Here is a 23,260-nt window from a genome sequence, read left to right as displayed (position 1 = left end):
TTATTGCAGCCTACCCTTACAACATCTCTGTAAGGATGTAGAGCTCTGGCTAGCCCAAGGACCCACGTGTAGTAAGTGATGGAAACTGACTTCAAACTCATAAGTCCGTCTAATTCTAAATCCATGCTTTCCTATCTCTCTCTCTGTCTCTCACGAATAAATAAATAAAATCTTAAAAAAAAAAAAAAAAACGGTTTAGCGCTGCCTTCAGCCCAGGGCGTGATCCTGGAGACCAAGGATCAAGTCCCACGTTGGGGTCCCTGCATGGAGCCTGCTTCTCCCTCTGCCTGTGTCTCTGCCTCTCTGTGTCTCATGAATAAATAAATAAAATATTTAAATAATAAATAAGCAAATAAATCCAGCTTTCATCCTGGGGTCTGCAAATGTTTATCAAGTATGAAATTAATGAATTTAAATATTTATTTATGTATAAATGGTGTACAAGTACTACTATCCAGATTAGGTATATTACCAAATATATACAAAAATATAAATAAAGCAAGATGAGATTAAGATAAATAAAAATCAAAATATTTTCTTCCTGAACCTCTCATAAATAATTTTGTACACTCCCTGTAGTCATCAGAGCACTTTAGGAAGCACCATCCTAACCTTCTACACTTGTTTTCAGGTCTACCACTTGAATATAAACTGCCCCAGGGCACACCCTGTGTCTGTGTCCAGTGTCTACTACAGGGCACATCCTGTGTCCAGTGTCTACAACAATGCTGGGCACAGAGAAGGCATTCATGAAATATATGTAGAGTACTAATAAATGAATGAACAATTTGGCTACAAAGTTGTACGTTTGAAGGCAAAACCTAGAAATCAATTATATTTGTATCCCTAGAACGAGGTACCTTTCCTAGGACATGATGAACACCTCCATAAATGTCCTCTGAGTGGATGTCTATTCAATATTTGTGGAATAAATGAATGAATGGAATAAATAAAACAACAGAATGGAAAGGCTTCTTCCCCTTTGTTCACATCTCTAAGGTTAACATATTAAACATAAAAATATCTCATTGAACTTATTTACTTATTTCTAATAACATCTTACTAGCACTAAACCATGGCCCCTCAGAAGAAGTATAAATGGAATTTCACTCACCTCTTATAAAAATAGAAAATAATAGACCTCATATTTTTAAAATTAACCCTGGCTAGAAGTCAACCTAGAACAGAGAGATGAGCTTTAGAAGAAGTTGGAGAGGACAGGAGATAATTAACCAAGGTATAGTGGGGAGGAGAGGCCATGAATTGTTCATCCACATCTTGTCACATAAGGATAAAAGTACAAAACATTTATAAAATGCTTCCCTTGAAGGAACCAAAATAATGAATCTTAATCCTTGTTACAATGAAGGTCCATTACAATTTAATTTATAATTTTTCTGGATTTTTTTAGGAAAATATCTTAGCTAACAAGTTTGCAATTATTTCTTTAACTCATCCTGCCTTTACAAGCTTGCCAGGGCCCAAGCAACAGGCAGTCTTGATCTTGAGGTTTTACAGATTAGATGGATAAAGTTTTATACATGGGAAATTACATCAATCAACTATAATTTCAGTATCTTTATTCTGTGACCTTGCTGATATGTCACTTAAGTTCACTCAGAAAGCATTAAGATGTTTTGCCTTAATGAGAAAAAGTCTTGCCTTTTTCCTTCAGTTGTGACTGTAATGATTAACTCATTTCTAAAATTACTAAAAATGTAGAACTTTTCTCTGAAGCTCTTTAAGCAACTGTCAGCCCCTCTTTGCTTATTTCCATTCCTACAGTGGAGATTATCACCTCACCAGAATGTAAACTCCATGAGGGCATTATTATTATTATTATTATTATTATTATTATTTATAGCCACCAGGTAGTAAATACTTATCATGCTAGGTCTGTATTAAGCATGATTCAAATACAATGTTATTTGATTCCGAGAACTATATGCAGCTGTTACTCTCTGTCTCTCATGAATGAATAAATAAAATCTTTAAAAAAAAAAAAAAAGGAAAACACTGATTAAATCTTACAGCTGTATTTTTGACTCATCCCCTCCTCTCTCAGTCTCTTTATTCTGGCTCCCTCTACCCAGCCACCTTATGGTCTGCTTTCATTCCTTACACTGGCCTTCAGGAGCCTCAATCTAAATTAGTTCTTGTGTTATTTGATTTCATGACACCCAGTACTTATCCTTAACCATTATTTGATTATTTATTTCATACTCACTTCCCCTGCTAGACTATGAGATCCATAGGAGGCAGAAAAATGCCTGTTTTTTTCACCACTGTGTGACTGGGTTTCGGTTAAATACTAAAAAAAAAAAAAAAAAAAAAAGGAATGAAGGACTGAATGAAATGGCACAGCCAAAATCAAAACCAAGGCTGTCTGACTCCAAAGCCCATGCTTCTAGTCACACCTCTGTTGTCGCATATATATCTCATTAAATGTTGAAACGATCATTTTTCTCTAAACTGAATTATTTTCTCACTCTCAATATTGCTGTCTGCAAATCCAGCAGTCGTAATAATGAGTTGCATTTCCATAAGTATGTCAAGTTCAAAGAATATAACTTTAATAAATTCATAATTAAACTTTCCAACTACATTTTGGAAGGTGCATTCTGCTTTCTACAAGTTCATAAATATTGTACAGGTCAAGTCCAGGCAATCCAGCCAATTTAGAAGCTAATACTTTAGTTCAATATAAAGCTCTGTGAAGTTGTTTTAAATCTATTTACATTAGCAAGATAACTTCTCAGACTGAATGCAAGGAAAATCACAGGCAAATTAATTAACTTCAGGCAGTATTTTAAGTGCTAGCAGTTTCTCAGCATTCATATTGAATACAGCCTCATGGGAGGTACTGGGTTTGACTGTCAAGACTGATAATGAATGCAGATTTGAAAACATGCCACATATGGATTAGTTTTTGTGAGAGAAATGGTGGAAACAGAAATCTCCATTGACAACCAGGTGGGATACTTTATTTGTTATTATCATACATATATATATGTATGATATATATGTATGATATATATATGTATGATATATATATATATCTTTTCACATGTTAAAGATTTAGAACTCTTCCCAAATGAGATTTCTTCACTCTACCTATTATAAAACACTTGGTAAATAAACTATTGTAAAGCGAAAAAGATTTCAAGATGTAATATTTTAGCTGCTATGCAGAGTAGTGTGCTTCAAACTTTAAAAAGCTGTTTACTCAAACAGGCTTCTCAGAAATATTTCCCTTGTAAGAGACTTGAGACATAGTTTATCCCATCTTCCAAAAAATCAATTCTTTAGCTCCAGAGAACTGCCATGAGGAGACTTAATTCCTGTGGGACCTCATTTCAGTACTCAACAGCTCTATATCAGCCTACGGAAGGAGCAAGCAATGTTAAGATAATTTTTCCATTACCTATCTCTTAGCATTACCTCTTCTATTACTTATCAATGCTTTCTAGACAGTGCTTCCATACACAGTTTCATCTCCCTAATGTCATAAACTTAAATACATAGAAATATTTTACTACTGCTTTTAAGGAAATGCCAGCCTACCCATTTGCCTTCATGAACAGGAATCTAAGAAGTCTAAGTCTTCTCTACCCAGATAGCATGATTTTAAAATCATGAACCAAAAATGGATGTAAAATACTTGGCTAGGGGCACCTGGGTGGCTCAGTAGTTGAGCATCTGCCTTTGGCTCAAGGCGTGATCCCAGGGTCCTGGGATTGAGTCCCACATCAAGCTCCCCACAGGGAGACTGCTTCTCCTTCTGCCTATGTTTCTGACCCTCTCTCTGGCTCTCATGATAAATAAATAAAATCTTTAAAAATAAAAAAATAAATAAAATACTTAGCTAATTATTGGGGCACCTGGGTGGCTCAGTTGATTAAGCATCCAACTCTTGGTTTCAGCTCAGGTCATGACCTCAGGGTCCTGGGATGAGCCCTGTGTTGTATCAGGCTCAGCACTCAGCAGGGAGTCTACTTGCCTTTCTCCCTCTGCCTCTTCCTCCACTTGTGTTCTCTCCCTCAAATAAATAAAAATCCTTAAAATAAAATCTTAAAACTTGGTTAATTACTATCAAAAAAAATTAAGAGTCACTATGGCCAAAACCATAATCATTGTTTTGGGCAGCTATTCCCTAAAATTCTAATTGTCAATTCTAGGTTATTCTATCCAGTAAGTCAACTCATTCCATTACTTGGGAGTACATCATGTGAGTAGATACTGCCGGTGGGTCCATGAGCATGTAGCTCAGGCCCATATTTAGAGGATCCAGGGAAGCTTTCAAGAGCTATCATGGGGATGCCTGGGTGGCTCAGCAGTTAAGCATCTGCCATCGGCTCAGGGTGTGATCCTGGAGTCCTAGGATCGAGTCCCACATTGGGCTTCCCGCATGGAGCTTGCTTCTCCTTCTGCCTATGTCTCTGCCTCTATCTCTATGTCTCTGTGTCTCTCATGAATAAATAAATAATCTTAAAAAAAAGAGCTATCATGTTCTGTGTTTTCAGAACTGGGCTTTCTGAAAGAGAATGATTTAAAATATTTAAAATTTCAAAAGCACAGCTTTGCATATAAATAACAAATCCTTGGGATTCACAGCACAAAAATTATTCCTTTAAATTGTAGAGAACAGTCCATGCTGGAGAATCATTTTCCCACCCAAAAGAGGATGTGTGGCTCCAGTACCTGGAAAAAGGAGACATGACCAGTGCCTAGGTATTACCTGCCCTCTTGGGACCTAACACCTGAAATAAGCAAGGAGAATAATAAAAACTCCAGCTAACTCCCTAGCTTCCCACGCTGTTGCCCCTGAAGATGGATGGCTGCTGGAGAGCCCTACAGGCCGGAGCACAGCTCCTGGGAAATGAGTAACAATGTTTGAATGATATGCCCATGGGGCCTGCAGGCAGCTCTGCCTCCTATATTCTTTTTTTTTTTTTTTTTGTGAGATTTTATTTATTTGAGAGAGAGAGTACCAGCAGGGGGAGGGACAGAGAGGGAGGGAGGGAGATGCAGACTCCCCACTGAGTAGGGAGTCCTACACGGGTCTCCATCCCGGGACCCCAGGATCACTACTTGAGCTGAAGCCACCCAGGTACCCCCAGAATTCACTTCTCAAGCAGGGAAGGGAAACCATAGCCTGGTTCCCCATTTGTCCCAAGGAAAGCAAAATGGTAGACATAAAGAAGACTCTAGACATAAAGGGGGTTGAGGTGGGAATAAGAAACATGCCACACCAATGGACCTTCAGAAGCCAGAGCGAAGCAAAGGACTTCAGCAGAGACTGAGATCCAAGTCAAGGGATGGTGGGGAGGGTGGTCTTCAGCCCAAAGTGCCAAGATCCTCAAAACCACACCCATTCCCACCTGCAGAAACTTTGTTCACCTCAGAGAGAGAGTGAGGAAAACAACTGGAGTAAGTTCCTCTGAATTGACAAGATGGTATTTTTCTTCTAAAGGGAGGAAACAGTGTCTCCTGAGTTAAGCCAAGTTGTTACAAAAAGTTTCATTTTTACCAGCCTAGGTGACAACACACTTTATGCTCACCACCTATGTAGTATCTGTACTTTAGGCACTCACCTGAGAGAGCCATCGATCCTCCGCTAAGTACCAAAAACTTAAAAATTTAAATATAAATTTTAAAAAATATCCTCATGTGAGCAAGAAAGTAATAGAAACAGGTTAACTAGATATTGCTCAGGTTCTCTACATTAGAGTGGCAAAAAGTATTTCACCAGAGAAGTAACTTCTTAAGGCACAGGTGAATGTGCTTCAGCTTTACGGATAAATGTGATGAGAAAGCTTCCCACGGAGAAAGGTTCTGCACTGAAGACACCATCCGTTGTGTGTCATCAGAACACTTCGTCGTATCTGTTTGGAAGGTTGTGGCCCGAAGTGGGGAGGGCTGGGGGTGATTTCTGAGGATGTGAGTGGTTAGGCTAACTTTTGCAAAGACTGCCTATTCATCAGGTGGACTGCTGTAACGAAATACAGGTGGACTGGGTGGCTTCAGATACAGATATTCATTCCTCAGTTTCTGGAGGCTGGGAAGTCCATGATCAAGGTGCCAGTTGACTTGGTTCCTGGTGAGAAGTCCCTTCCTAGCTAGCAGATGGCCATCTTCTCATAGTGTCCTCAACAGGCAGAGAGCTCTAGTCTTTTCCTCTTCTTACAAGGACACTAATCCCATCATGGCGGCCCAGCCTCACGACCTCATCTAAATCCAAATACCTCCTGATGGCCTCATCTCCAAATACCATCACACTGGGGGTAAGGGCTTCAACCTATGAATTTGGGAGGGACACAAGCACCCAATGCACAACGGACTGCAAGCTGAGTTTGCACAGAGTGGGAACAGATAAATCCAAATTATTTTTTTTTGATAAATCCAAATTATAAGCAGTTGTGGGGCGCTGGGGATTTAAGTAGTTGATCCACATCTCCAATCATCAATTATTTCTGCCCAATTTCTGCCTACTTCCTAATAATCTATATCCACATTTGCCAATTCCAAGCATGGAAGCTTCCAGAAGTTTCTGGGAAGAAAAGTTCTACCTCCACTGCTGCCTTCTCCTCTGTCACTGATATACCTGATGATGCCACTGCTTTTATATTTTCCAGAATGGGCACACAAACACACACACACAATCTGGTCTTATTCCCAGCAGTCTTGGGAAATTATGCTGTTTTTAATCTTTCCTCTTTTAATTCGGTTCAGTGAAGCAGTGGACATAAGCACATGTGCTCAGTCTATCTTGAGTGAAAAGCCCATATCAAGTGTTCATGCGCCAAAGAGGACAGTGAGGCCTGGAAGGGTTAAGGGACGTTCATAAGGTCTCACCTTTAGCAATCAGTGGGGCTGACTTATACCATATGTTCTAACTTACTATTTTATATAGGTTTCTGGTATAAAATATTTTGGAAGCTATGATTAGTTTATTAGTATTTCTTAGAAAATTTGAAGTGGAAGTGAATCTGACAACATAAAGAAACCAGACCTGTAGAGATTAAGTCAGCTTGTTTCAGAGTCAATAATATCCGGGTCTCTTCACTCCAAGGTTAATATTCTTTTTAGGCCAGCAAATATTTGCTCAATAAATGAATAAGCTGATGAGTAAACAATTTTCCTTTTTATAATTTTTTAAATTTTATTTATTTATTGGAGAGAGAGGGAGAGAGCTAGAGACAGCATGAGCTGGGGGAGGGGCAGGTATGGAGGGAAAGGCAGACGCCCCGTTGAGCAGGGAGCCCAACATGGGGCTAGATCCCAGGACCCCAGGATGACCTGAGCACCTGAAGATACCCAGGTGCACAGTAAACAATTTTCTTAATAGGTGCCTATGACAGGAACAATTTATTCCCTTCAGACCTTTTCAGTTTTCCTGTCAGCTCCCCCTCAACCATGACATGGTCAAATTCAATGGTTTAAAAATTCCTCCTCACTATCTCCTGAGAAAACCTCTTACATCTCAGACCTTCCTGTATTCCTGACTTCAAGACCCACCTATGTGCTGAGGAGCCTCAAGTATATGATGATCACTACCCAAAACCTCTCTATTAGGTTCAAGATCTAGATCTAACTGCCCAGTGGATATCACCCAGATAACGCAGACACCTCCCATCCAACATGTCCAACACTGAACTCATGCTACTTTCCCCTAACTTGTTCTTTCTCCATCTCAGCAAAAGATAGCAAACACCCACCCAGTTCCTTGGGCCAGAAGCCCATACTTTACAATCCCTCTCTCTCTCTCCCTCTCTCTCTCTCTCTATTTCTCTCTCTCTCTCTCTCTCCTCCCAGTTCCAAGGCCTCTATCTTGATTCTCACACCTAAGTAACTGTTGACTTTCAACATCTGTGCCTGCCATGCTACTCTAGATTACCACAGTAGCCTCCAGAGTCTCCCCAACCTCAGACTTATCCCCACCCTACCCCACAACAAGGTGCTAGTCCATTTGTAGCTAAAGGCATCTTTTTATTTTTATTTTTTTAAGTAGGTTCTAGCCCAACACGGGGCTTGAACTCTGGACCCCAAGATCAACAGTCACATCCTCTACTGACAGACCCAGCCAGGTGCTCCCTAAAGGGATCTTTTTTAAATGCAGAACTGTTCAATATATCCCAAGACTTAAAATTCTCCAGTGGCATCCCTCGCCCTTAGGGCAAAATCCAAACTCCTATAAAGTCCTATATGATCTGACCCTTGCCTACTTCACCAGCTTCTTCACCCATGACTGTTCTCACCTCACTATGCTCTCCAAGCACACTCCAGCCACACAAGCCTCCTGCAGTTGCCTGAGGGGACTTTGCTTCCTCCTCTCCCATAGCCATCAGCCATGCTTTGTGCTATCCAGAAGACATCCAACACAACCATCCCTGATCCTTTGCCTCACCAACTCTTACCTTGCAAAGCTCAGCTTAAAATTCACTTCCTGGGAGAAGACTGCCCTAACCACCAAACCCAGGGAACATTTTTTAAGTCAGGGGTAGAATTTTGTGATTCATCAGTTGCATATAACACCCAGTCCTCATCACATCTAGTACCCTCCTTAGTGCCAATCACCAAATTGCCACATTTCCCCACCCACCTTCCCTCCAGCAACCCTCAGTTTGTTTCCTAGAGTTCGGTGTCTCTTATGGTTTGCCTCCCTCTCAATTTTAATCTTCTTTTACCTTCCCTTCCCCTATGATTATTTGTTTTGTTTTTTAAATTCCACATGAGTGAAATCATATGGTATTTGTCTTTCTCTGACTTATTTCACTTAGCATAATATCCTCTGTGTATTGCAATTGCCAAGATTTCATTATTTTTGATGGCTGGGTAATATTTCATTGTGTATATGTACCACATCTTCTTTATCCATTCATCTGTTGATGGACAACTTTGCACAGTTAGGCTGTAAACATTGGGGTGCATGTGCCCCTTTGGATTACTATGTTTGCATCCTTTAGATAGACGCCAAGTAGTGCAATTGCTGAATCACTGGGTAGCTCTATTTTTAACTTTTTGAGGAATCTCCATACTGTTCTCCAGAGTGGCTGCCCCAGTTTGCATTCCCACCAAGAGCGAAGAGTGTTTCCAGGGAACACTCTTGCTCCTCATCTGACCTGACCTCCCTCTGGCATGTGCCACACAATGCACACTCTCCTTGAACCCCTCTTTGTCTCCCATGCCTGCATTGCTTCCTCCTCTGACTTCCTGGCCCTCATCCTCTGTCCCTCCTGCAGCTCATCATCCTTCACTACTCTTTAACCTGATGGGGTTCTGTCCTCAACCCTCTGTTACTGAAGAGGGTAACTCTTTCTGGCCAACTTCTTGAACTGCTGAGATTTCAACCATTCCCAGTGTCTGATGGCTCCCAAACCTGCACCTCTGGCTAGAGATTCCTATTTCCACTGTCTACTGAACAACACCTACATGTCCTGCTGGTACTTCAAAGTCAACATCATCTCCCCGCCATCACCAGAAGCAAAACTTGCCCACCTCCATCCTTGCCCCTGGTCTACTAGAGAAGACTGTGTAATTGCTTTTGTATTTCCTGCTAGATCCTTTTCTGAGACCATGCCTTTACCCCGGGCATGCATTCCTCCAGCCTTTTTAAAACTTTTATGTATTACCATTCTTGTTTACTTAACTACACTGCAAGCTCAATAGTTAGAAAGTGTCGTCTACTTTGTCACTCCATTTGTTGCAGGCATATGTCTTTTAAGTTTTGTTTCAGTCTCACAGAAGAGTTGCAAGAATAATCCAATAGGGATCCCTGGGTGGCGCAGCGGTTTGGCGCCTGCCTTTGGCCCAGGGCGCGATCCTGGAGACCCGGGATCGAATCCCACATCGGGCTCCCGGTGCATGGAGCCTGCTTCTCCCTCTGCCTATGTCTCTGCCTCTCTCTCTCTCTCTCTCTCTCTCTCTGTGACTATCATAAATAAATAAAAAAATGTTTAAAAAAATTTAAAAAATTAAAAAAAAGAATAATCCAATAAACCCAAGTATATGCTTCACTTAGATTCACCAACTGTGAGAACATTTTGCCACATTTGATGATTCCTTCTCCATAGGAATAGTGTTTATTACAACTATGATCACTGAATCATGGGTAATTTGCCAACATCATGGACCTCACTACCAAATACTTCAGCATGTATCTCCTAAGAACAAGAACATCCCTTTGCATAAAACAGTCAAATTTGCAAAATTTGACAATGACATCATATTATTTACCAATTATCTCAATAATGTTCCTTGGAGCAACTACTATCTGCATGGCATGTATTGTCAAGTACCTTCAGCCTGTCTGATGTGCAATAGGTCCTCAGCCTTTCTTTGACTTTCATAACATCAGCAATGAGATAAACTGACATAGGGCTCCTAACATAGTGTACTGAGAACACATCTCTCATAGAAAATTACCATAAATGCCAAAAAGGATTGAGCTGAATCTATGCAGGAACACTGGACATACCCCAACTGAGGAACATTCTACAAGCTGGGCTCTTTTTAAGCACATGGCCGTCATTTCCAGTGACAGTTTCAGAATACAGCCCCACTTTATAGCTGCTCAAGTAAAGAATTTATCTTCTGTGCCTAACAGAGAGCTAAGGATTCAATGGGAGATTGCCAAATAGGTGACTAACTCGATGTATAATTCACTAAGCAGAATATTTCTGATTCAGATTTCCTCTCAACATCTCATTTTTTGCTTACATCAAACATTCATAAGATGTCAACACTGAGGGGCACTTTGGTGGCTCAGTCAGTTCAGCATCTGCCTTTGGTTCAGGTCATGATCCTGGGGTCCTGGGATAGAGTTCTGGATAAGGTCCCCTCCTTAGCAGGGAACCTGCTTCTCCCTCTCCCTCTGCCTGCCACTCCCCCTGCTTGTGCTCTCTTTCTTAATAAATAAAATCTTTTTAAAAATTTTTTTAAAAAAAGGTATCAACATCAACACTTCCTTTGAAGTATTCTCCACTACTACCCATTTCTTTTACCTCGAAGTGGAAGAGACTTAGGGAAATGTGATAATTATAGTGAAACATAAATATAGTCTGAAAACTTCCCCTTTGCACTGACACTAAGGTTAGGCTATGATGGCCTGACTAAGCTGAAATATGCATTTCTGTACAATGTTAACAGGGAAGATTCAAGAGGGAAATCACAGGGTAAATTCAATGAAAAGGAAGTTATTTCGGTTACTCAAAAATAGAAGGCATCTATTTGTTTTTATAAGCAATATTTAAGATATTCTATTCAAGCACTATCTAAATACATAGTAGAGAAGCCATAATCAATAGGTATGCTGGTATCAGAAAAAAAAGAGAAAGAAAGAAAGAAAGAAAGAAAGAAAGAAAGAAAGAAAGAAAGAAAGAAAGATGCTACTGGTCCACCTCAGCAACGCCTCTGAAGTTCTCTGCCTTAGATCTAAGCCACCAAAGTACTAATTTCTAAAAGAAACTGCAAGCAAAACAAAGAAAAAAAAAACTTGGGTAAAGTACATAGCATGAATAATTCCTGGCGCGGCAAAGGTAAATCCCTTGTTCAATTAAGTGTTTTTAAGTTGTCCTTCAACACAGAAAAAGAAATTCTTCATAATGAGTCAACCTAATTCAAGTACAAACCAAGGAGCACTCACTATGGCTTCAAATACATTACACATTATATTTGGGAACATTAAGTAAACACACACACATTTAAAAATATGCAAAGAAAAACTTGCTCTGTTTGGTGTTCAAAAAGCTCTGCTACCTGTCCTTTGAACTTATCCTTAGGTCTTAATGCTGCATTCTAAAGCCGAACTAAGTATTGTAGTTAAAAGAAACAAAATTAGATATACAAATAAACTAGTTATTTATTTTTAAAAAATTCTTTTTTTTAAGGTTTTATTTATTTATTCATGATAGACACAGAGAGAGAGAGAGGCGCAGAGACACAGGCAGAGGGAGGAGCAGGCTCCATGCAGGGAGCCCGACGCGGGACCCGATCCCGGGACTCCAGGATCGTGCCAAGGGCCAAAGGCAGGAGCCAAACCGCTGAGCCACCGAGGAATCCCCTTAAACATTGTATTCTGAAATAGTTTTAGACTGAGAGAAAAGTTGCCAAATTAGAAGTTTCTGTATATCCTGTAGTCTGCTCCCCTAATGATAATAACTAGGATAACCAAGGCGTCTATTAAAACAAGGAAACTAACATCGGTATGGTACTATTAATTAAGCGACCATTTTTTTCACTAATGTTCTGCTTGTGGTCCAGACACCGGTCCAGGCCCCCACATCCCATGTAGTATCCTGTCTTCTTGATATGCTCCAATCATGTCTTTCACACTTCAGAGTCCTTTCAGTTATTTTCCTTCAAGGTGGGTGCATCTACTGTTTTCATTGATCAGACTGTCATCATTTGTTTTTATTTAAGATTTTATTCATTGATTTGAGAGAGAGCGAGCAAACAAGAGCACTAGCAGAGTCAGAAGCAGACTCCCCACCCAGCAGGGAGCCTGACAAGGGGCTCAGTCTCAGGACCCTGGGATCATGACCTGAGCCAAATGCACATGCTTAACCAACTGAGCCACCCAGGCGCCCCTCATCATTTACTTTTGATAGTAGAAAGTCCTTACTTATTTACAAGGGAAAAACATCTTATTATTTATCTAGTTCAATCCCTACCAATAGAGTATATTTTCTAGGATTTTGTCCAGTTGATTCCTAGTCTAATGGTGTTTTTCTCCCTTGGACAAAAAGAAAAAGTAATCCTGTTAACTTTCACAGCCACATCCCAAATATCTTATACATTTTAATTCTACTTAACCAAGTTTGTATCTTTAGTAAGTAGCTCTCTTACCAAATTTTTCCCTGGTTGCTATTTCAGATAATAACAGAGGAATACTGAAAAAGTTCTACTCTAGTTTGATTGCCTATATGTCCTTACAGATTTTTGCTTCTGACAATTTTTATTTTAGAAAGAAAGACCTGGCAGGGGCAGGCAGAGGGAGAGAAAGACATAAGCAGACTCTGAGCTGAGCCAGGAGCCCACATAGGGCTCCATCTCACAACCCTGAGAACCTGAGGGGAAACCAAGAGTCAGAGGCTTAACGAACTGTGCCACCCAGGCACCTCATGCCTGATGAATCTTTTTATACACTTTGCTTTCAACTTCTCCATGTACTTTTGTTTACATGTCTTTCACAAATATCACGTGCCTAGATCAAAAAAATTCAATCTGACAATTTTGCCAGTTGACTGAGCATTTCGTCCTTTCACCTTCATTGTAATTACTAATATATTTATTTCCACCATCATTCTGGGGTTTTTTTCCTCTGCTTTTTCTGTTTCTTTTTTCTTTCTTGCCTTTTTTGGGGGATATAAGCTTTTTTCAATAGGGATGTTTCTAATTAATCTTCTAATCACGAAGAAGATTAGATGTCTTCTAATCACAAAGACAGGTGATTAGAGTCATGTCTTTTCTTAAACTTGAGTTTGATTAAAAAGAGAAGGGGAAACAAAAAAGCAAACCAGAGAGGGAAGAAATGATTCTTTAAAAAGTAGAAATGGAGGAGCGCCTGGTGGCTTAGTCAGTTAAGCATCTGTCTTGGGCTCAGGTCAAGATCCCAGGATCCTGGGATTAAGCCCCATGTCAGGCTCGCTCCCTGCTCAGCCTGGAGCCTGCTTCTCTATCTCCCTCTGCCCCTCCCCCTGCTCATGCTCCCTCTCTCTTGCTCTCTCTCAAATAAAAATACTATTTTAAAAAAGTACAAATGGATACTGCCTTATACCTATTAGGATGGATACTATGAAAAGAAAAAAGGAGGCAGGAAAGAAAAATGTAAGTGTGGATGAGGATATAGAGAAATGGAGTCTTCGCACACTGCTGATGGCAATGTAAAATGGTTTAGGCTACTATGGAAAGCAGTATGGTGGTTCCTCAAAAAATTCAAAATGGAAACATCATATCATCCAGCAATCCCAAAAGAATTGAAAGCAAAGTCTTGAAGAGATATTTGTGCACCCGTGATCAAGCAGAATTACTCACTAGAGCCAAAAGGTGGAAACAACCCAAGTGTCCACGGACAGATGAAAGGATAAAGAAAATGTGATATATACATACAATAGAATATTATTTGGCCTCAAAAAGAAAGGAAATTTTGCATGCTACAATATGGATGAGTCTTGAGGACATTATTTTAATAAAGCAGTCACAAAATGACACACTGAATGATTCCACTTATATGAGGTACCTTGTATAGTCAAATTCAGAAACAGAAAATAGAATGGGGGTTTCCAGGGCCAAGGAAAAGAGGAGAATGGGAAGTTATTGTTTAGTGGGTACAGAGTCTGTTTTGTAAGATGAAAACGGTTCTAAAAAAAAAAGAGTTCTAGAAATGGATGGTGGCAATGGTTGCAAGATAATATAAATGTACTGACTGCCACTGCACTGTACACGTAAATATGGTTAAGATGGCAAAGTTTATGTTAGGTGTATTTTTTCATAATTTTTTACAGTTGGAAATAGTGGGGAAATAAAGGGAAAACTGACTGTACTTCCTTCATAATTATACCTGACCAGCTCCAGGGCCTTTGCTTTGAGGAGCTATAGCTGTTGATAATCTGTGTTGCTATTTACATCTTCTTCTCATAACAACCCCATCAGACAGTTAGCAAACCTGTTTTACAGAGAAGAAAGTTGTTCAAAGTCTCAAAGGTGCTATATACGAGAGCCTCAACTTGGTTCAGGTCTTTTAGGTATGTGAAAACACTAACAGAGCAGAGCCACCATATATTTGTGGCCTATGATACCAAATCCAATCACTTTTTACCAAATGGCTGATACACCTTTTTGCTAACTGGTATTATTTTAATAATCTGGTAACATTTTTCAGCTTCCATTCCTTATTTCTCCCCCGCCCCAATACCTTATTTCAAACACCACAACAAAGTTAACCTGTTCCGCTCAAAGCTATATTTGTAAATTTCCCCAAAGGGTGCTTCTGCCCTCCATGCTTGAGCGGTTAGACTTCAAGTCACATAATACCACTTGCAGTATTCACAACATTTTCTAGTCTAGTACAGCTCTGCTGATGACTTGATTAGAGGTAAACCCACCTTGAGAAAAATGCAGCATTAAATTTGGTTCATGGATGATACCAACAAAAGCCATCTGTTTATGTGTCTGTTTCTCTTGATTATGAACTCTTGATTCTTCACTGAGAGCAGAAACTATGTCAAATTCATTTTTTACCTTCAGTACCTTGTACAAATCCTCAATTACTGATTGTTGAGTTGGCAGTTGTGGAGTAAATGCTGAAGCATATTCTGAAAGTTACAGAGAGATAGCTAATATTAATAAGCACTTACTCTCGTTCTTGGATGCATTATCTATATTAACCGTGAAGTCCCAAAACTACGCTCTGTGGTAAGTTCTCTGATCCCACGATTCAGATGAAGAAACTAAAACTCAGAGATACATGTAATTTCTTTGCCCATGTCATCACAGATAAGGGATATAATCAGGACTGCTTGAACCCCAAACTAGCACCTTTGGTCTCTGCAGTATTTTACTTCCTCATATAGCTGCATGCTATTATATTTTAGTCTGCTTTTCAGTGCATGATAGTGTGGTCAGAAAAGTACTAAACTTTGACAAGATGTTTAAGAGGGATCCCTGGGTGCCTCAACGGTTTGGCACCTGCCTTTGGCCCAGGGCGCGATCCTGGAGTCCCGGGATGGAGTCCCACATCAGGTTCCTGGCGTGGAGCCTGCTCGCTCTGCCTGTGTCTCTGCCTCTCTCTCTCTCTATGTCTATCATGAATAAATAAATAAGTAAATATTTAAGAAAGAAAGAAAGAAAGAAAGAAAGAAAGAAAGAAAGAAAGAAAGTAAGTTTAAGTCCCAGCTACATCAGCTGCTAATTGGATAAGCCTAATACATCTATATAATGGGAAATTCTTGCCTTGCTTACCTGAGTTATAAGATTATCTCAGATATAAGTATTTAGCAAACTGAAAGATGAACTATGATAAATGCTGCTCTTTCAGCTTCTACTTTTTGTCTCAGTAAAATTTATTTTTTTAAATCTTTTTTTTATTTTTTTATTTATTTATGATAGTCACACACAGAGAGAGAGAGAGGCAGAGACATAGGCAGAGGGAGAAGCAGGCTCCATGCACCGGGAGCCTGACGTGGGATTCGATCCCGCGTCTCCAGGATCGCGCCTTGGGCCAAAGGCAGGCGCCAAACCGCTGCACCACCCAGGGATCCCTGTCTCAGTAAAATTTAGGTCTTTTGGGTCAATTAAAATCTTGGGCTTGGTATTTTCCTTTTTTTTTTAAGATTTTATTTATTTATTTATTTAGAGAGAGTGCATGTGTGTGAGTACAGGTGGGGGGAAGGACAGAAGGAAAGGGTGTGAGTTATCTCACACTGACTCATCCTGAGCATAGAGCCCCAGACGGGGCTCAATCCCCTGATGCTGAGATCATGACCTGAGCCAAAAATCAAGAGTTGGACACTTAACTGAGCCACTCAGGCACCCTGAATATTTTCCTTTATGTAGGTAGTAAAATTTATCCTAAAAATCTCAACATGAATCAATAAGATTAATCAATATGATCACTTATTTATTGCTAAAGCTTATTTTCCCCACTTTTACAGTGGAAAACTCTGGCAAATACCACCCCCATCAGGATCACCAAAAGTGGGACCAAGTGACATCATGCACCTCCTGGTGTGATACACTAAGGCACATCACTTTATAGTATTTACCAAAAATCTTTTTTTTGTAAGATTTTATTTATTTATTCATGATAGAGAGAGAGGGGGGGACAGAGACAGAGAGAGAGACAGAGAGAGAGACAGAGGGAGAAGCAGGCTCCATGCCAGGAGCCCAACGCAGGACTCGATCCCGGGACTCCAGGATCGCGCCCTGGGCCAAAGGTGACACTAAACCACTGAGCCACCCAGGGATCCCTCTACCAAAAATCTAATGAAAACCAATCAGACAAACTTACTCTGCAAGACAAATGACCTAGGCTCTAAAACTATCAGTATCACCAAAGACAAAGACTGAGGAACTCTTCCACATTTATAGACTAAAGATACATAACTAAATACAATGCATGATCCTGAAATGAAAAATATTCTGCAGCAAGTAGTAGTATTGGGACAACTGGCAAAATTTTTGTGGATAGTGTACATTAGATAAAGTTACTGCAACAATGTCAAACACCCTGGATGTGATCATTGCATTTTGGTTGGAGAATGCCCTTGCTCTTAGGAGATACCTACTAGAATATTTGGGAATGAAGACCCATGATGTCTATAGTTCACTTTCAATTGTTCTTCCAAACAAATATAAATAATATAAAAACACTATATACTTATGCACAGGCTAACATCTTTTTCCAAGACTTATTTATTTATTTATTTATTTGTTTGTTTGTTTATTTCAAAGAGAGCACAAGCAGCGGAGCGGCAGAGGGAGAAGAGAATCCTCAAGCAGACTCTAGCTGAGCAGGGAGCTGTGGTGGCTCCATCCTAGGACCCTGAGATCATTCCCTGGGGAAATCAAGAGTGGGCCACTCCGTGGACTGAGCCACTGAGGCGCCGCTAACATTCTTAATTCACAGAGGATACCATATTGGAATAAAATTTGCAGATGTCAAATGGAAACAATATCACTTTTATTTGTACAGTATATTACTAATTTTCCACAATAAGCCAGGAAACAGAGAAATCTAAACACAGGTCCCATATAAGGCAGCAATCAAAGTTTCTAAATATTAGAATTCCTCTAACATGTTGGAGAATCCACCCTATGCTTGACTCTGAGAGAGTCCCCGAGATTTCTGAGGTCAGTATGCTTAGGCTGAGGACAACTCCTAGGTTAGCAGCTTTGCCCAACACAACTCCTCCCCTGGCTCTGGCAACACCACTAACAAACTATGCGTGGTGGGACCCTGATGCCAGGTCCAAAAGGGGGTACTTTTTTTTATTTTTTTTTATTCATGATAGTCACAGGGAGAGAGAGAGAGGCAGAGGGAGAAGCAGGCTCCATGCACCGGGAGCCCGACGTGGGATTCGATCCCGGGTCTCCAGGATCGCGCCCTGGGCCAAAGGCAGGCGCCAAACCGCTGCGCCACCCAGGGATCCCCCCAAAAGGGGGTATTTAACGGGGCCAAGCCAGCCCTAACTTGATGTGTTTGTCTTAGAGCCCGAGGCCCAAATCCTCAATGCCTAAGCACCTCCTGAGAGTAACTGAGTAACCGGATCCAAGGACAACTGAACGTCTCTAGGGTCACCAGCAACCAAGGCCAGCGACTTCGCTGGAGCGTCATTAACCCAACCACACCAGATTTTGAAGACATTGCTCTGAATCACTTCTCAGTAGGCGAGTAGTGTAAGTGCAATGAACGGGGGCGGGGGGGGGCGGGGGTCGCGGAGGGGCTACAGGCGCCGTCTCTCGAATTCCACCCGTCTAAATGCTCGGAGAAGCAAACTGGTACCAACTACAGCTGAGAGGCACTTCACAGACTCACAGCCGGCCCGTAACTTCCTCGCAGTAACCGGCCGCCGGCAGCCTCAGGCCGCTTCCAAGGCGCAGCCATGCCCACGAGGCACCCACGCCCTGGGACGGAGAAGTCTGCAAGGACCCGGCGCCCAGGCGCTCGGCGGCGGTCCCTCCGCGGTGCTCCGCGGCGTTCCGGGAGGCCTCGGGGCCCGGGCGGGCGGGCGGGCGGGCCGGCTGGGACGTACCTCGGGCGCGGGCGGCAGGCGCTGCGGGCGGCAGGCGCTGCGGGCGGCCTCGCTGGCCGGGTCGCGACGCCTGCAGCGGGAGGAGCGGCCGCGGCGGACCGGACGGCGCGCTCGGGGCGGGGCGGGGCTCGGGGCTCGGGGCTCGGGGTTCGGGGCGGGGCAGGGGCGGGCGGCGCGGGGCGGGACGGGGCTCGGCTGGGGGCGGGGCTCGGGGGCGGGGTTCGGCTGGGGGCGGGGATCGGGCGGGGTGGGGCGGGGCTCGGGCGGAGTGGGGCGGGGCGCGGGGCGGGGCTCGGTTGGGGGCGGGGCTCGGGGCGGGGTGGGGCGGGACTCGGGGCGGGGTGGGGCGGGGCTCGGGGCGGGGCTCGGCTGGGGGCGGGGCTCGGCTGGGGGCGGGGCTCGGGGCGGGGCTCGGGACGCGGAGCGGGGTGCGGGGGCCGGGGTGCGGGGGCCGGGGCGGCCGGGGCGGGCGGGGCGGGGCGCGGGGCGCGTCTCCTCCGGCAACCAGTAAACACGGCCGGACGGCTCACCCCGGACGCCGGCGACGCTCGCAGGACCCGCGGGGCCCCGCACCCTTGAGCGTCTGAGATGCGCCCCGCGCGGCGGACAGACCCGGGTCCTCCCGACGGGGTCCTGGGCGGCGCAGGCGGCCCGGTCCGGCCAGGCCGAGGCTGGTCCCGGGTGTGAGAGGCCGGTCTTCGCCGTGGGACTCCCCCGCGAGCGCGGTTCCAGGTCGTGTCCTGCCAGGCAGGCACAGGGGACAGCGAGTGGCCAGGGTTAAGGTCAACGTCGCCGTGCTGGCGCGCTCGAGCGGTAGGAGCGTGCTGACACAAAGGTCAGGAGCATTTATCTAGCACCTACTGTGTGCAAATGTTGCAGCCCTTCAAGCCCTGGGGCGGGGGCCGGGCTTCCAGGGCGCGCGCCGAGCGGAGCCACGGCACAGGCTCTGTGCTCCGGGGAGTCCCGCGCTTGGTTTAATGTTGGGCTGTACCAGCCTTGACATGCTTAATGATGTGTGAACACGGGACCCTACATTTTCATTTCGTACTGGGCTCCGCAAATTAAGTAGCCTGTCCTGGTGAGCGTTCTTGCTTTTGAGCTTCTCAACAACCTGCAGGAAAACATAATAGTAATACTAGTGTTAGCAACAGCCATAGCTTCTCGTTACGAAATACTTAGGTGTTCTTACAAGAGCTATTCTAAGTGCTTTCAGGTGTGATCTTATTGAATAAAACAAGATTATGAAGTGGACATTAGAATAATCCATGCTTTTAAATTTTTTACTTATTTATTCATAAGAGACACACACAGAGAGAGAGGCAGAGACATAGGCAGAGGGAGAAGCAGGCTCCCCATGGGGGAGTCTGATGCAGGACTGGATCCCAGGACCTCTGGATCATGACCTGAGCCAAAGGGAGATGCTCAACCACTGAGCCACCCAGATGTCCCTAGAATAATCCATTTTTAAGGTGAGAAAACAATCACAAGGAAATGAAATAAATTGGTGAGTATATAGCTGGTCAGGGGCAGAATGAGGATCAGACCCCAGACCACAAGACTAAAGCACAGAGAAGGAGAGTATCCTGCCAAGGTTCCACTCTTTGTAGCAGAACGTAAAAGTGGAGCCCCACTCACCTCACTTGTAGGCATGGTGGGCCTGTGTGCTATACTGAAATTAAACAAAATCGGAGAGAGAGCAGCTCTCCTTGGATTCCATCCAGGTATCTATCCTACATGCATCCACTGTTGGCTGAGGATTTCTTGGCCGTGACAATGGCTTCTGTTTTTACAGTCAATATTGCCACATATCCAGTCCATAATCATCTCAAAGATTTTCACTTGGAGCACCATTAAAAAAAAAAGAAGAAGAATCCTTGAGGGAAACTAAGGCATTCAGAATTCTCCTGTTAATGGTATAATTTTTCTTAAAAAAAAAAATTTAGCATAGTATAGTTTTTAATAACCCATGTTTTCGAGTTGCAGTTTTTCCTTGCAGTGGAATTACTACACACTTTTTAAATTTTCAGGGAAAAGACACCACGGGGGGAAACATAAATTGATGAAACCCCAAGACATCTGGCAGAGAACCAAGCTGAGAAAGTCCCTTCTCTATTAACTCTGCATCTAGTTATTTCAGAACTCGATTTTATGAAGTCTAATTCTGGTCACTGTGGTCAACCTTGTAATTCTTCCTCCTGACAACACAAGATATGAATTCCCACAATCTTTTTAAAAGTCAGCATTGGTTGGGGTGCCTGGCTGGCTCACTTGGTAGAGCATGCAACTCTTGATCTTTCAGGGTTGTGCGTTTGAGCCCCATGCTGGGTGTAGAGGTTACTCAAAAATAAAGATCTTTAAGAAAAATAAAAGTCAGGGGCACCTGGTTGGCTCAGTCAGTTAGGCATCCAACTCTTGATTTCAGCTCAAATCTTGATCTCACAGTTATGAGTTCAAGCCCTGGATTGAGCTCCACACTGGACATGGAGCCAAGTTTAAAAAAAGAAAAATCAGTGTTTGTGATGGATGCATTAATTAACTGGATGGGAGGAATCCTTTCACAATGCATACATAGATCCCTACTGTGCACACTTTACATATCTTACAACTTTACTTATCAATTATAACTCAGTAAAGCTGAAGAAAAACAAATATGCACAATAAAAAAATTAATCAGTGTTAAAACAAACTTTTCTCTAAGTGATAGCAATGCACTTGTGTCTAAGTGGGAGCAAAGTGCTTGGCTGGCCTCTGCCCAGCTGCCTTTGAACTTTCTGGGATGTCAAAGCATGAGCCAAGTGAGTCTTCAAGACAGCATCTGATGATGTGTCTTTGAGGGTTGAGAGGGAGGACAGAGTCTGGATTTAGGTCTGAGTTGGACCCTTCCAGGGGCATGATGATAGTGGCATGATGATAGAAAATGCAGGCTGGCAGTGGGCGCGGTGGGGAGTGCTGGACATGATGACAGTTTAAGCAAGGGAGGGAGGCGAAAATGCACAAAGCAAGTTCCAGGTCCAGATTTCTCACAAAACTGCACGCATGGACAATATATTAGGATCCATCATACCTCCATACAGACTTCTATTTTTCTTTGTAATGAGAAAGAAAGCTACTAGCCGAGTACACCTCATATAACTGCTCCTTCAGCATAAGATGCCAGGCTGAGTTTGGGCCATGGTGTCTAGGCACTCTTCTGCTGCTCAAGTTTTGGAAGAGCAGCGTTGGGAAGCTGCACAGAAAGTCAACAGAGCAACAGGAGGCAGAAGATGTCGGAGGAGCTGGAGGTGGAGCGAGGAGGTCTTCCAGAGGAGCTGTCCTGGAGCCCCTGAGAGCTGGCACTTGTGCCCTGGGGATGGAGATGAGGAGGAGGGGGGAGGATGTGGACTCCGAACTTCCAGCCCCACTAGGAATCGAGGGAGGCCTGAGAAGCAGCAAGGAGATAAAGTAGAGGAAGGAGGAGAGAAAGAGTTCAGCTTGGGACAAATTTAGTCTGAGGTGCTGATAGGAAAAAGGCAAACGTTCTGCAATTTGGGAACAGGAAGTCCTGGGCACATCCAGGTTAAACCAGAATTTCCAGCTCATTCTATAATGTTAAATTTTTATCCTGAATTGTGTTTATTAAACCTGGAATTGCTGAGGTATATGTTAAATAAACAGGCTCTCTTATAATGTCTCAAATTTATTGCTCTGGTTTCTCCTTTTGTTAGTTTGCTTGTTCGTCTTGCAAATATATTTCTCATAGGAAAATTTGTAATACGATAATAACTGGGGGCTTTTGACTTATATTTAGAAACCTGTCACTGAAACCACCCCTATGACATTTTAGTTGTCTAAAGGTTGTTTAAAAAGACTATATTTGATTTAAATATTTCTCTAAACAATGGAATGAAACGTTGGCCAAAGGCTGCAAACTGTGTAGTTGAAAGCATCGTATTATGAAATTGTAAAAGTCTCTGAAGAAAAATGAAGCAATAATGCTTAGAAAAATATTTTGTCTGTTGTACAACGATATACTCTTTAAAAGAGAGGTTTACAATATTGAAAGACTATTGCTGCCATATTATTTCAGTAGATGTATTACTGAAAAATTAGAACTTGATCCATGTAGTTGGCAGATTTTTCCAAGACAAAAGCCAGCCCTCCTTGGGAGCTGGAAATAATAGACTACCAAGTGAAAATGTTGTAGGGTCAAGCATTTCCCCTGCTGTAACAAAATTGGCAATCAGTAGATTCACTCTTAATTGAAATCAGATTATAAATGAGATCTAGTTCTTTTCATATATATAGGGGAAGAAAAAGTACCAGTAAAATATAAGCTTGTGTGAGAGATCTTTTTGTTTTTTAAAGATAGTAAAAGTCCTTGGGTTTATCCCTGGACTTTAAGGCCCTCAAATAGAGGTCAAGTGGATGGACCCTGGAGTCAGGCTGTGTGGGATGAAATCCTGGCTTTGCCATTGCCTAGCCTTAGATCTTAGGTATATTTCTCTGCCTCCTTGGGCCTATTTCCTGGT

General features: G+C 42.7%; 1 protein-coding gene across 5 annotated transcripts in view; it reads right to left on the bottom strand.

Annotated features, from left to right (window-relative positions):
* Positions 1 to 18,850, bottom strand: part of CCDC170 (coiled-coil domain containing 170) — a 98,762-nt gene extending 79,912 nt beyond the window's left edge. For 4 of the 5 annotated variants that reach the window (XM_055311553.1, XM_055311557.1, XM_055311556.1 and 1 more), the window contains exon 1: positions 18,753 to 18,850. The gene's annotated coding sequence lies outside the window, so the exon portion shown is untranslated. Of the gene's footprint in view, positions 1 to 2,227; positions 2,278 to 18,752 lie in introns of those variants that run through there. The other variant, XM_055311554.1, reaches the window with a different exon arrangement.
* Between the last annotated feature and the right edge of the window lie 4,410 nt (positions 18,851 to 23,260).

The sequence above is a fragment of the Nyctereutes procyonoides genome, unplaced genomic scaffold, assembly GCF_905146905.1.
Source record: "Nyctereutes procyonoides isolate TBG_1078 unplaced genomic scaffold, NYPRO_anot_genome, whole genome shotgun sequence".
NCBI lineage: Eukaryota > Metazoa > Chordata > Mammalia > Carnivora > Canidae > Nyctereutes > Nyctereutes procyonoides.
This window is presented reverse-complemented; position numbering and strand designations above follow the sequence as displayed.